The sequence below is a fragment of the Glycine soja genome, chromosome 16 (genome assembly GCF_004193775.1).
Source record: "Glycine soja cultivar W05 chromosome 16, ASM419377v2, whole genome shotgun sequence".
Classification (NCBI taxonomy): Eukaryota; Viridiplantae; Streptophyta; class Magnoliopsida; order Fabales; family Fabaceae; genus Glycine; species Glycine soja.
Genome location: NC_041017.1, coordinates 10102166 through 10117194, shown reverse-complemented (window position 1 = coordinate 10117194; position 15029 = coordinate 10102166).

Below are 15029 nucleotides of genomic sequence, written 5' to 3'. Positions count from 1 at the left end.
TAGAATTAATTGAGTCCAAAATCAATTTTAAAAATAAATTCATGGTTTAAAACTAGTTTTAAAAACTATTGAGTCCAAAAATTGTTATAAAATTAGTATTTTGCATCAAAATTTTCACTTTGTCTTGTTAGGGTGGGCATGGATTGAATTTTCAAAAATTCAATCCATGTTCAATTAAATGGGCTGGATTTAAATTCCAATTCCACATCCATACTTTTAAAATAAAAAAGGTTTGAAATTTTTTGAAACAAGTTTAAAATCAACTACTAGTACAAAATCAATTCAATTTTAAAATCAGTTTCAACCTGTAAACCAACTCCAAATCATAAATAGAGTTTCTCCACCACATTAGTCTTGGCTAGAGTAGTTTTACCTTGGCCATGGTGACAACATCTTCAAATCAAAGTCGGCCAAAGAATTTTTGGCCAAAGAATTTTTAGCTCAACCTGTAATATTCCAATTTTTTATATGTGTGTGGTAGACAATGTTATTGCTTTGTTGTGCGACTGGGTAGTGCTTTTAGACTATTAAAATGATAAAAAAAAATGAGATGTTACTATATGATACCTAAGAATGATTAAACTCATATGTTTTTAAGCTAAAGTCTAGAAAGAATAAAAATAATTCAGAGAAATCCTCCGGCCAAATAATGGTCAACTCATTAATGATCTAGATATTAATAATTGGATTTTGTTCTAGAAATAGAAATTAGAAGCTTGAAAGAAGAAAATTAGTAATTAATGTAAGTAAGGTGAGAAATTAAGTGGGGATAATTAAGGTTGATTGATGGTGATCTATATTTCATAGAATTAGAAAATGGGTAATTAAGTCATAAGAGTTTAAAGTGGATGGCATTTTCATAAATGACTATACAATTAGTTTAAAAATAGAATTTTAGTTTAATTAGTTGTTGACTAATTAAAGTTTCTAATTATATGATGTAGGATAATTAAAATATGTTAGTTTTAGTAAGATTAGGATAAGATTTATTAGTTTTAGTAAAAGTAGAATTTCCATTTTTGGCAAAACTCTACTTTAGTCTTTTTAAGTGAAAATTTCAAAAATGAAGCACACTGGATTTGGTAGTGATGTGCATGTTTTCCATGGATAATCAAGGGTCATTAATGGGTCAAAATTGAGTGATTAAGATAAGCCTACACAATAATCCAATGGACCATGCTATAAGCTTCTTCTACAAGCCCACTTAAACTCCAAAACTCACCAAAGTTGCTCATTCTTCCTCCATTTTCACAAGCTGGTCAAAAGGAAAGAAGACATCATTTCCACTCTTCTTCCAAGATTTTCCAAGTGTTCTTGAACCCTTCTTCCATCAAGCTTAGGTAAATGACCTCCATTTTCACTTCATTATCTTGCTCTATTCTCACTTGTAGTTTCAAATCTTATTTTCGCACTCTTGAAGGTTGGAAACAAGAATCCAAACTCCCTCATTCTGCCTTCTAAATTTGTTGGAGACTACAAGAGGTAGGGGGTGTCTCTCCAACTCTTGAACCCTATGCTTTTTGTTAAACTTCCTTGAACATGTTGTCTTGAAATTCCCGTGCTTGTTGTCCTATTCTGGATCTGTGTGCTGAACTATTTTCCTTGAGTTTTATGCCTAAAATGAGTTCTTGAGTGTTAAAACATAGGGTTAGCCATACATTTCACTTAAATTGGAGTTTTCTAGCAAAATGTATGAATAAAACAAGTGTTAGAACATTGTACCAAATAAAATATGTCACAAAAGTAATCTAGAAGTGAGAGTTGTATGGACTGGTTTTATTAAAAAATTTACCTTAAAAATGAGTTTATTAGGTGCTAAAATGTAGGGTAGCATATAAGATTTGTGAAAAATCGATTCCTGGAGCACCGAGAGCACTAAGAACAAGTTAGGAGCGAAACTTTATAAAACTGTGTGACAGAATGATTTGAGACAGTAGACAGCTTAATGTTGAAAATCATGCATCTGGATAAAGTTACCATAGAATTATTATTTTTTGAACTATTGATTTAATTGTTATATGATTGCTAAGATAAACTGCAAACTCTGATGACTGATGCATGCTCTTAAATTGTGATGATTTTTCTACTGATACATTTTCTGAAAGGTCTATATATTATTATTACTGTTGTTGAATGATAAGGTTGGTAGAGTGTGAACTCTGACAATTATATATGTGATGTGCAAATTTATATTTTGTTATATATGTCCTTGTATTGTCATTTTATCGGTACGTGTTGTGGTTTAGGTCTGGGAGTGTCCGACCATCGACAAATTGCTTGTTATAAATTTTGGGATGTTGTAAATATAGTTGTTATATTGTCGAATTTTCGGTAAAATAGGGTGAAAAGTTATTTCTATCACTTGAGGGGCTTATAATTGTTCTTTGAGAGTAATACATAGGCTTGAGCCTCATATCTCTCTGTGTATGTATGAATGTTTGCTTTGTGTGTTGTACACGACATGAGATCCACCCATGCAATGCGATATAAAGATGCGTGAAGATTGAAGGAAGAGTAAGGAATCGTTAGTTCTATCTTATCTGTGAGATGACGTGTTTTGTTATTAGGATTCATCTATGAGATGGTGTGATTATGGTTAGATTTCATCTATAAGATGGTGAGGTATATGATTATGCTCCATCTGTGAGATGGCGAGGTATGCAGTTATGTTCCATCTATAAAATGCTGAGGTATGTGGTTATGTTCCATCTGTGAGATGGTGAGGTATGTGGTTATGTTCCATCTATAAGATGATGAGGTATATGATTATGTTTCATCTATGAGATGGTAAGGATTATGTCAAAAGATGGATGATTTACAAGATACAATCGGGTATAGTGGGCAGAGAGGTTCGGACAACCTAGGGGAATTAGTGAGTGGTGACTACTCGGCATTTGGTGCACACATTTGACGCGAGAAACTCACAGGTCTCACTTTGTTGCTCCTAATAGGCTTCGAGACTATACCTTTTGGAGTTGGGAGCTTGGGGATCGATATACGTTGTACCCGTATATGGAAATCACTCCCAACTGCCATCCATGTGGTTGTGTAAACCACCAATACCTGGGAGGCTTGGTGGCATTGTTGGGTCCTGTTATGTGTCGAGTGTGACAGTCAGTTGTGTCCAATGTGATTATCAATGATGTCAAGTGTAGTATTTAATTGTGTCAAGAATGATGATAATCAGCAGTGTTAAGTACTATAATCATTTATGTCAAGTGTGATGGTTATGTGCTCTAGGGCATCGAGAGTCTTCTAGAAAAACCATATGTCATAGTTATGTAAGTTGTATGCTTTGTGTGTTGTTTGTGGCATTTGAGGAGCAAAGGACTCACCCCTGTAACCAGCAACGTTCAGGGTCAGGAGAGAAAAGTAAAATCTCCTTTGATGTGTCATACCCTAATTTCGTCCGGGGATTATTACTTGATGACATGCAACCTTTGATTGGCCGCTTCAAGATACTTGGCACCCTTTGTTGCACAATATGTAAGTCCCGAGACGCGCCGAAAATCAAAAGGAAGCAGGGTTACGCGATCCGTGAAATTCCGTAATGTGGCGGAAACCAAAAGGAGGTGTTGTTGCACAATCCGTGAGTTTCCATAACTTCTTCGAAAGCTAAAAAAGAGTAAATACATGATCCGTAAGGTTCCGTAACCTTACGGAAAGAAAATATGTATCGTTACGAAATTCGTAAAGTTTCATAACGTTACGAAAAAAGAATCAACAAAAAAATAGCAAAGGGGGTGTATTTAGTAAAATGGGGGGTGCAAATAGTAATTTTTCGAATCTGGGCGAGCTAGGTGGCAACCACCTCCCCCGTTTTGTTAAAAAATGGGATTCCGGGGATTTCGGGACACCCGTAATGCTTCCGTAAAATTCCCATAACCCTAAATAAGCATATTTCACTTAATACGGGTGAGAGGGAAGAGAAAAAAAGAAGAAAATCAAGCTTTATATGCTTCCGTAAGGCTTCCGTAACTTTTTCGTAAATTACGAAAGAAGGGAGGTGAACTTATCAAAATTGGGGGATGTAGATAGCAATTTCAAAATTTTGAATTGGGCCTTCCAGAATGATTTTTTGAAGCTGGATTGCTTCTGGAGGAAGCAACCCAGCTCGCCTGGGCGAGCTGGGCGGCAACCTCCTCCCCCTTTTTCCTATAAATAGGCTGAAGGGGGCTGTTCTAAGGGTCCGGGATCCCCCTGGTGATGTATTTCAGCTGTTTTGGGTGAAAAAAATTGTTTCCGTGAAGAAAATCCAAGCCAAGGTGCTTCCGTAACGCTTCCGAGATGTTTCCGTAAGCAAATCCGTGAAGGTTTTCCTCCGTTATTCACCGTTCTTCATCCGTTCTTCGTTCTTCAACGGGTAAGTTTCCAAATCGAGCTTTTCAATTCATTCTATGTACCCGTGGAGGTCCCCATTTGTTTTGTGTACTTTTATTCTCGTTTTCATTTACTTTCCGTACCCCCTTTTGACGTGCTTCAGTCATTTATTTAAGTCATTTCTCGCCTAATCAAAAAATAAAATAAATTTCCACCGATCGTTTGATTTGTAATATCCGTTAATTTCTGTTAAAATGAATTTCGACCGTTCGGTCGTGTTGTAACCACGTTGGAAATCAAAAAAGAGGTAAAATAATAATATAATAATAAAAAAAATACATTTTAGTAAAATAAAGCGAAAAATCAATTGGACGTTTTCTCTTTGGGATTTCTCATTCTTAATCGAATTGACTAATAACTAAAGTGAAACTAAGGCTAAAATCAACTCGCCTAGTCAAGCTCGTCCACACAAAAGGTCACTAAATAGGGTTTGAAAGTTTATCATTTCAGTTTTCCTTATCAAGTAAATGGATCATTTTTAAGGTCCAACGCCTTAAAATGATCACCTTTCAAGTAAAAAGAATCACTTGATTCACTCTTAAGAAAGAACTACGTAGGTCTGATTTCCTCTTCGATGGAGGGTACGTAGGAGCAAAAGCCCCGCTTTTGTCGACCTCAAAAAAATAAAAAAGAAGTAAAAGGTAAGATAACACAATTTCACAATTCTAAAAAATAGGTTGTTGTCCTTTGAGACAAACGTGAGAGGTGCTAATACCTTCCTCAAACGTAAATACAACTCCCGAACTTAGAATTTTCATTTTGACTAGTTTCCTTCGGTTTTTCCGACGTTTTCCACAAATAAACATTGGTGGCGACTCCGCGCATCTTTCCTCCTTTGGAAAGCACACCCGTGAGCCTCGCCTCGCTCGCCCGCAAAAGGTCATGTTGCGACATGATGACCACCTTTTGGTCTCCATTTTTACAAAGACTATTTAACCCTTCAAAACTTACTAACGTCTGTTTCTTTTTCAATTCCTCTCCTTATTCATTCCCTTCACCACCATTCCAAATGCAGAAAGAAAAGATTAAGATTAAGAACAATTTCAGATTAGTAAGAAAGAAGAAACTCGAACGAGTTCACCCACGCAGGTGCCTTACCTTTTAGAACGAAACGAGGTTTATTTCCACATAAATCAAACAGACCTATTAAGATATGGATCAGCATTTGATAGCTTTTTATTTTTTCACCATTTTCAAAATTTCAATGGTAATTTTGTTTATTTGGCTTTATTACCTTGTTATTCTAGTAAGTAGTGTCATACCCTAATTTCGCTCGGGGACAATTGTTTGTTAATGTGCGGGTTTTGTTGGCCAAATTAAGATGCTTAACACTCATCACCGTGTAATCCGTAAAGTTTCGTGATGTTTCAGAAGGAAATGAGCCAAAAACTCAAAATAGGGGTGAACTGATCAATTTAAGGGGTGTTCTTCAGTCATGGCCCATCTTGGCCCATCAAGAATCTTCTGGAGGAAGCAACAGGTCGCCTGGGCGAGCATGTTGCTTCAAGTTTAAGCCACTAGCTCGCCTGTGCAAGCTGGGCGGCAAGCTCCTCCTCCATTTTTCCTATAAAATGGCATTGGAGGCTGGGGGGAAGGGGTTCAACCCCTTTGGCAATCAGGTTTCACTTAAAATTAGTGAGGAGAAGAAGAAAGAAGGAGAAAATGAAGGTTGAGGCGCTTCCGTAACGCTTTCGTAATGTTTTCGTGATCAATTCTGTGAACGTTCTTCATCGTTCTTCATTCGTTCGTCGATCTTCAACCGGTTAGTTTTCGATTTCAAAGCTTTGAATTCATTCTATGCACCCTTAGGGGGCCATTCGTGCTTTGTATGCTTTCATCTTCATCTCGTCTACTTTCGGTATTCTTTTTTCTTCGTTTTAAGTGAGTTTCGACCAATCGTTTAAGTCGTAACCTCACTTAATCAATGTTAAAATGAATTTCGACCGATCATTTTCATCGTAATCTCATTTAATCGCCTTTAAAATAAAATTCAACCGATCGTTCATGCTGTAACCTCGGTTAATCATCAAAAAAGGCAAGTTTCCACCGAACATTTACTTTGAAAGTTCTCTCTAAATGAGTTGAGAAATAACCAAGTGAAATTAAGGCTAAAATTAACTCATAAATCAAGCTTTTGCCCGCGAAAAGGTCATTTGAAATTGTTTCAAGGTTCAGCGCCTTAATGGTCCTTTTACTTTTATCGGTTAAAACGAACCGCTTAAAAGTCTAAAATCAACACCCCACATAACTTTCTTGCTTTCCAAAGAACTACGTGGGTCTGAGTTCCTCATCACAATTGAGGATATGTAGGAGCAAAAGTCCCACTTTTGTCGACCCCAAAAAGGTAAAAACATAAAAAAGGGATAATAAAATAAAATTGAAGTCATGATTTTGCACATTTGATTAAAGGTTGTCGTTCCTTGTAACGGACGTGTGGGGTGCTAATACATTCCCCGTGCGTAAACAACTCCTGAACCTTTTATTCTCATAGTTCATAGACCCGCTTTTGGTTTTTCTAATGTTTTCCTCGAATAAACGTTGGTGGCGACTCCACGCGTTTTCCTTCCTTGGAAGACGCTCCCGTGAGCCTCGCGTTGCCCTCCTGTTGAAGGGTAGGTTGCGACAGTTGGCGACTCCACTAGGAACTGTTTTTTAGAGAGTTAGGTCATTTAACCTTGTGCAATGTTTTATCATGATTTCTTTATTTATTTCCCTTCATTTCTATTGTGTTCTTGTATATAACCCTATGATGCTTTTAGTGTATTTTTGCTTAAATGTACGCATGAGATAAATATTTATTCATTTTGATGCACACAAACACCTACACTTTTCGCACACACGATGAGTTTGTTAAGGGCCCTATACCCGGGTCCATGGGAACATAGGAAGCGGAGGTGAATCTGTGGTCATGCTAAGTCTCTGACTTGCTTGACGACAGCGAAGCCTCATCTAGAGTTTTTCTCTTCGATAATATATTGTTGCTGGTAGTCCCTACTGTTGGATCAAGTGGCCTCAGAATAATTAAGAAGGGGGGTTGAATTAATTATTCCTAAACCTTTACTAATTAAAAATGTACTCTTCTAAGGCTTTTACTATGCCGTTAAGAGAATAAGGAGTGGAAGAGAAACTTAACCAAAAGTAAAAGCGGAAATTAAAATGCACAGCGGAAAGTAAAAGAGTAGGGAAGAAGGAGACAAACACACAAGCGTTTTTATACTAGTTCGGCAACAACCCGTGCCTACATCCAGTCCCCAAGCGACCTGCGGTCCTTGAGATTTCTTTTCCAACCTTGTAAAAATCCTTTTACAAGCAAAGATCCACAAGGGATGTACCCTCCCTTGTTCTCTTTGAAAACCTAGTGGATGCACCCTCCACTAGAACTAATCCACAAGAGATGTACCCTCTCTTGTTCTCAGTCAAACCCAAGTAGATGTACCCTCTACTTGTACCACAAAGGATGTACCCTCCAATGTGTTAAGACAAAGATCTCAGGCGGTTAAACCTTTGAAACTTTGTGAATAGGGATACAAAAGAATTCTCAGGCGATTAGTCCTTTGAAAACTTTTGTATAAGGGAAAGGGAAGAATCAAAAGAATTCTCAGACTGTGTCATTTTGAATTCTTTGACAAGGGAGAAGGGAGACACAAAAGAATTCAGGCGGTTAGTCCTTCGTTCTTTTGGAAAAGGGAGAAGAGAGACACAAAAAGAATTCAGACGGTTAGTCCTTGGCGAATTCTTTTTGGCAAAGGGAGAAGAGATGAAAAGAATGAATAGCACAAGTTTTCAAGGTTTAGAAAACCAGAAAACTTTGGAAAACTTTTGGCACAAAGAAGAAGAAGAAGTTCAAAGAGATTCAAGACTTGTAAAGGATTGTATTAGATTTGATTGGATTGTTAGAAAGATTGATTGAAAATGAAAAACAAAGCCTTGCTTTTATAGACTCTTCATGTCTGGTCAAGAGAACCATTTAGAAGAGTTATGACTTTTAGAAAAACTTCAAACCAATTTGAAAAAGTCAAAAAACCATTTGAAGAGTTACATCTTTTGATTTATTCAAAAACAATCACTGGTAATCGATTACCAAATCAGTGTAATCGATTACACAAAGCTTTTATGTGAAAGGATGCAACTCTTCACATTTGAATTTGAATTTCAACGTTCAAAGGCACTGGTAATTGATTACCAAAACATTGTAATCGATTACAGCTTTTTGAAATCAATTGGAACGTTGTAAATTCATTTGAAAACATTTTCAAATCCATTTTGCTACTGGTAATCGATTACAATAATCTGGTAATCGATTACCAGAGAGTAAAAACTCTTTGGTAAACATGTTTTGAGAAAAATCCATGTGCTATTTAGTTTTTGAAAAAACCTTTTCATACTTATCTTGATTAAGTCTTCTCTTGATTCTTGAATCTTGATCTTGATTCTTGGAAGCTTGATCCTTGATTCTTGAAATCAACTTTCCTCTTGAATCTTGAAGTGTTCTTGATTCTATCTTGAACATCTTCAACTCATTCTTTGATTGACCTTTGAGCTTTTTGTCATCACCTTTGTTATCATCAAAACATCTTTGAATCAATCTTGATTCATCATGAAGCTTTGCTTCTACACCTACCACCACAATATTGATATCAAAGGGAATGATATCTTTAGAGACCATTGAAAGCTTGATATGACCGTCTTGGGAATTATCACTAAATGCCTTTTAGTTCCTCCCATTTAGGTTCCTGAAATAGGGGCACGGAGCGGACATGCTGCGTGTTTCATTTTCCTTAACACTGCCATGCATATCCTTTTAATGTCATGCTCATGTGCGTCTCTGTAGTATGTTTGTTTGATAATATTGCCATGCTTGTACGTTCCTCTTTCGTGCTATCTGCACATTTATGTCTGTATTGCATCATCGCGCATGTGATGCATTTGGTTTCATCATTTTGTCACGGGAAGTCGGAAGGTCCATATCACTTTCTTAAATGCATACATGGGGCACTGTGCTGCCAAATGTTGCCAGTAAGAAAAGATGATCTTCCGAGCTCTCGTGTTCGTAAGATGCATTTGTGTCATGCATAGCATAAGCATCCCTTCATGCATTCATCCTATTTTCCTCCATGATAGGATATCAAAGTGTTAATTGTGGAAGCAAAGCTTTCCAAGTTTATTTTGATGATGCTAAAGACTCAAGTCAAGAATCAAGAGTCAAACAAATTTCAAGAATCAAAGAGTCGTTCAATCAAGAATCAAGATTCAAGTGAAGATTCAAGAAAAGATTCAAGATATGCAAGAACTTCAAAAAAAGCATCAAGATAAGTAAAAAAATATTTTTTCAAAAGAAAAGATTGAATAGCACAATTTGTCCAAAAGAATTTTTCAGAGAAAAATCTTTTTACCAGAGTTTTTACTCTCTGGTAATCGATTACCAGAAGGCAGTAATCGATTACCAAAAGCCCAAACAGTTTTATAATTGTTTTACAAAGTAGTAATCGATTACCATGGGCATGTAATCGATTACCAATGTTTTTAAACATTGAATTTCAAATTTCAAAAGTCACAACTTGTGATAAAACATTTTCAAACTTGTGTAATCGATTACACAACATTTGTAATCGATTACTAGTGTTTCTAAATGTTTTGGTTTTTAAATTTAAACATGAAGAGTCACATCTGTTGATGTGTAATCGATTACACTATGATGGTAACCGATTACCAATGACTTATTTTGAAAAATAAATTACCAAAAGTCACAATTCTTAAAGTCACTAGTTTTTGAAGATTTTTTAAGAGTCACAACTTTTGAAGTGACTAGTTTTCAAAAAGAGTCACAACTTTTAAAGTGACTAGTTTTAAAGAAATTGCCAAGAGTCACAAACTTTAACTTGAGTCATCAAATGACTATAAATATGTGGCCATGGCACGAATTTCAAAAAGAGAGATTTCTTTCATTCATTCAAAGCATTCTTCTAAGAGTTGTTGTTCAATACTTTCTTTATTCAAGAAAAAGTTCATTGGCCAAAAACTTATGCTATTCTTCTTCTTCATTCCTTCTCCTTCTTGCCAAAAGAATTCAAAGAACTAACTGTCTGAGAATTCTTTTGATTCTTTCCTTCTTCCTCTTGCCAAAAGAATTCAAAGAACTGACCGTCTGAGAATTTTTTTGATTCTTTTCTTCTCCCTCTTGCCAAAAGAATTCAAAGAACTAACCGTCTGAGAATTCTTTTGATTCCCCAAACAAAGAATTCAAAGAACTAACCGTCTGAGAATTCTTTCCCCAAACTCTGAATTCAAAGAACTAACCGTCTGAGAATTCTGTGTAAGAAGCCGGTAGCTTCTTGGTTGTAATAGTGAACACAAGGGAGGGTACATCCTTTGTGGGTCTTTGCTTGTAAAGGTTTTTACAAGGTTATTGGAAATCTCAAGAACCGTAGGTTGCTTGGGGACTGGATGTAGGCACGGGTCGTTGCCAAACCAGTATAAATCTTGTGTTTGCTTTCTTCTTCCCTATACTCTTTACTTTTCCGCTGTGCACTTTTTATTTCCACTTTACTTTTGTCTGAGTTATTGTTTCTGTTCTTTACTTTCTCATAACTTAGTAGTAAAGCCTAATTGAATCTAGTAACATTAAGAAGGATTAATTTTTTAATTAGTCAGGACACATTAATAATTAATTCAACTCCCTCTTCTTAATTATTCCGAGGCCACTTGATCCAACATTAATTCAAACAGAACTTTTTCAACCGTAAACATGGGATCAAATCAAACTCCTCTGCTTAAGAAAAGGTTCTATCAAGTCAAAATCAGGAGCTTAGAGGTCGCCAGTTTGCGAGAATTGGGGCAATTGATGGGTCAGCTTGAACGACAAGCCTTTCGCAAGACCTATGGGAAGATTTGGGACCTAGCTACGGTAGAAGTCTCCGTGGAAGTGATTGCATCCCTTACCCGGTATTATGATTAGCCCCTGAGGTGCTTCATATTCGAGGATTTCCAGCTAGTACCGACTGTGGAAGAGTTTGAAGAAATCCTGGGATGTTTGCTGGGAGGAAGGAAGCCATATCTTTTCTCGAGTTTCTATCCCTCCATGGCCAGAGTTGCCAAGATAGTTGAAATCTCGGTGCAAGAGTTGGACCGGGTAAAGCAAAATAGGAATGGGGTAATCGGAATACCAAGGAAGCATTTGGAGGAAAAGGCGAAGGCATTGGCAAATCAAGGTGGATGGGCTTCGTTTATTGGCGTCTTGGCACTGTTGATATTTGGAGTCATCCTCTTTCCAAACATAGAGGGGTTAGTGGAACTAGCAACGATTGATGCTTTCCTTGCTTATCACCATAGCAAGGAAAGCTCGGTCATTGCTATTTTGGCCGATGTTTATGACACATTCGACCGAAGATGCAAAAAGAGCGGCACAAGAATTGTTTACTGTACACCGGCTCTCTATGAATGGCTTGTCTCGCACCTTTTTCGCCAAGAAAGTAGGCCCGCCTGTCCACTGCAAGGTCACCGCTTATGCACCGAGAAAGGAAAGGAAAACTAGTAGCAACTCTTGGCTAGCGTGGTAGGGGCATCCATTAATTGGTTCCCCCATTGCAAGGAAGGAAGAACTAGAGTTTTGTCCTCATGCGAAGGATTTCCAAAATGTTCCATTGATGGAAACAAGGGGTTGTATCAATTATAATCCCGTCCTCTCCATAAGACAACTCGGCTACCCCATGAGAGGAGCGCCGTCGGAGGAAAGCATCATGCCTTTCATCGCCCGGGGTTTCAGCGACCCCAATGTGAGGGTACTTCAAGGAGTTCGCAAGACATGGGATGCGGCGCAAATGAAGGACAAAGAGCTTAGGGGAAGTAGTAATGGGATCATCGACGACTATCAAGAGTGGCTGAGAGTCCAGACACAAGGGTTGGATTGGCTCCCGAAGCTAAGGGCTGCGAGAAAGGAAGAGGCTGGAGCTCCGGAAGAAAGTGAGGAAGTATAAGCCCTGAGAACGGAGCTTGAACAAGCCCGAGTAGTCAAAGAGAAGTTCAAGTCAACGACCATCAAAGTCCGAAAGGAATACGATGAACTAAAGGACATCAATATGGCCACCGCCGAAGCCTTCGAACGAGAAACCAAGAGGGCCCGAAAAGAAGAACACGGCCGAGACAAGTTCCGGGGAGCTTTGTAGGGCAGCAATAGTGAGCTTAAGCTTCGAAGAGACGAAAAGGATCAGTCGCGGGTCAAAGGCATGATCTAGAAAGATAAGTTAAAGGCTTGTCTTAGGTCAAAAAGAGGCTTGTCCCAACAATTAAGCAAGACTGAAGGAAATATGTGGGCCATCATCGATGAGTACAAGGAAAAGCTATACCTAGCGGCAGCTCACAGGCAAAAGCTAGAGGATGAGTATGCCAAGGTATCAGTCTTGCAAGCGGAAAGGGAAGCAAGGGAAAAGGTAATTGATTTGTTGCATAGAGAGGCAATGATGTGGATGGATAGATTCTCCTTTACTTTGAATGGGAGTCAAAAGCTTCCTCGACTGCTAGCTAAGGCCAAAGCAATGACAGACGTGTACTCGGCCCCCGAAGAAATTCACGGGCTCCTCAGTTATTGCCAACACATGATTGATCTGATGGCCCACATAATTAGGAGCCGCTAAGACAATTGTTTTGTCGCTTTGATTTTGGCTAGATAAACCCTTTTTGTTCTCTAATAAAATGATGTTGATTTAATCCTATGTGTTCCCTTAAAAATTTTGTGGGAATCCAATGCTTCGACAACTTATCTTTAGCATGCATTCATGTTTAAATTCTTTGTTGCATTACTCACCATATTTTGTTCCTTAAGGGAGTAACACCATAACTAAGCGCACCACAAAGCACCCCTATCGAACCCGTTCTAAATCTAGAGCCATGGGTGAAGTAGAGGAAGTGCAGGAACAGATCAAGGCCAACATGTTAGCTCTGAAAGATCAAATGGCTTCCTTGATGGAAGCCATGCTAAGCATGAGAAGATTAATAGAAAGTAATGCGGCCACGGCTGCCACCGCCAGCACCGCCGCTGAGGTGGATCCAGCTCTTCCGTCTGTAGCAAATCTAGCACATCAACTCTCCCCAGATATGGTGGGAAGAGGAGGAGACATATTGCGGAATACCAACAGCTCGCGTCGAAGGTATAACAGACATGCTTACCCCTACGGCCTTCCCCTAAATTTCTCACCACCTATCGTGAACAAGAACGTGGACCATGTCGTTCCCTTTACCTTCGAAGGGCAGCCTCCTCAGCCTGTAGGGGGCGCCCGTGAAGAGCCTCGGGAGCATGCCCAAGGGGACGTCGATTCATACCCTCTTTTCACCACTGAGGGACTGACACCCAATGCCTTGCCTCAGCCTAATATCGTGGGAGTCTCTCAACCCTACCCGATGCAACCATTACTCTTCTCTGTAGGGGGACCGCCTCCGGCAGCGGAGGGAAGAGAAAAGCTTGACCTCATCAAAGAGAGATTGAGAGCGGTTGACGGGTTCGGTGACTACCCCTTTGCCAATATGACCGACTTATGTTTGGTGCCGAACGTCATCATCCGACCCAAATTCAAGGTATCAGATTTTGACAGGTACAAAGGGACGACTTGTCCTAAAAATCACTTAAAAATGTACTGCCAGAAGATGGGGACGTACTCGAGGGATGAGAAATTGCTCATGCACTTCTTCCAAGACAGCTTGGTCGGAGCCGCAATCATTTGGTACACCAACTTGGAAGCATCTCGCGTCCGCTCGTGGAAAGACTTGATTGTTGACTTCATAAGGCAATATCAATATAACACTGACATGGCTCCCGATAGGACCCAACTACAGAACATGAGCAAACGGGAACATGAATCATTCAAAGAGTACGCCCAAAGATGGAGGGATTTGGCTGCTCAAGTGGCACCCCCTATGGTGGAAAGGGAAATGATCACCATGATAGTAGACACTCTACCAGTGTTCTACTACGAGAAGTTGGTAGGCTACATGCCCTCTAGCTTTGCGGATCTAGTATTCATGGGCGAAAGGATAGAGGTAGGCCTTAAAAGGGGGAAGTTTGACTATGTCTTCCCTGCCAACACAAACAGCAGAAGATCCGAGCCAACTAGGGCAAAAAGGAAAGAAGGGGATGTTCATGCCGTGACCTCGGCTCCTGCTTGGCCAAAATTCTAGCAAATCCCTCATAATACTCACCAGTATGCTCAACACCATCCGAGTTTTTCGGCTCGTGCAGGAAGCTCATCCAACTCAGCGCCCGTCCAGCAAAAGGCGTCCAACCTATCACAAAGAGCCCCTGCTTAAACTGCGGCTTCGATGCACCCTCGTCCTGCCGGCAAGGCCAACCCTGGCGTGAATTCCAATACAAGGAGAAACCCTCCAGTAAAGAAGCTTTTGGAGTTTGCCCCAATTCTGATGTCATACGGAGACTTATTACCATCATTAATCGCCAACCAGTTGGCAGTAGTGACTCCCGGGAGGATTTAACAGCCTCCCTTCCAAAAGTGGTACAACTCCAACGCGACCTACAAGTATCACGGGGGTACTCCGGGGCATTCGATCGAGCAGTGCGTGGCCCTCAAGCTCAAAGTGCAAGGCTTGATCAACGCGGGATGGCTAACTTTCAGAGAAGATGGTCCGAATGTGAAGACAAACCT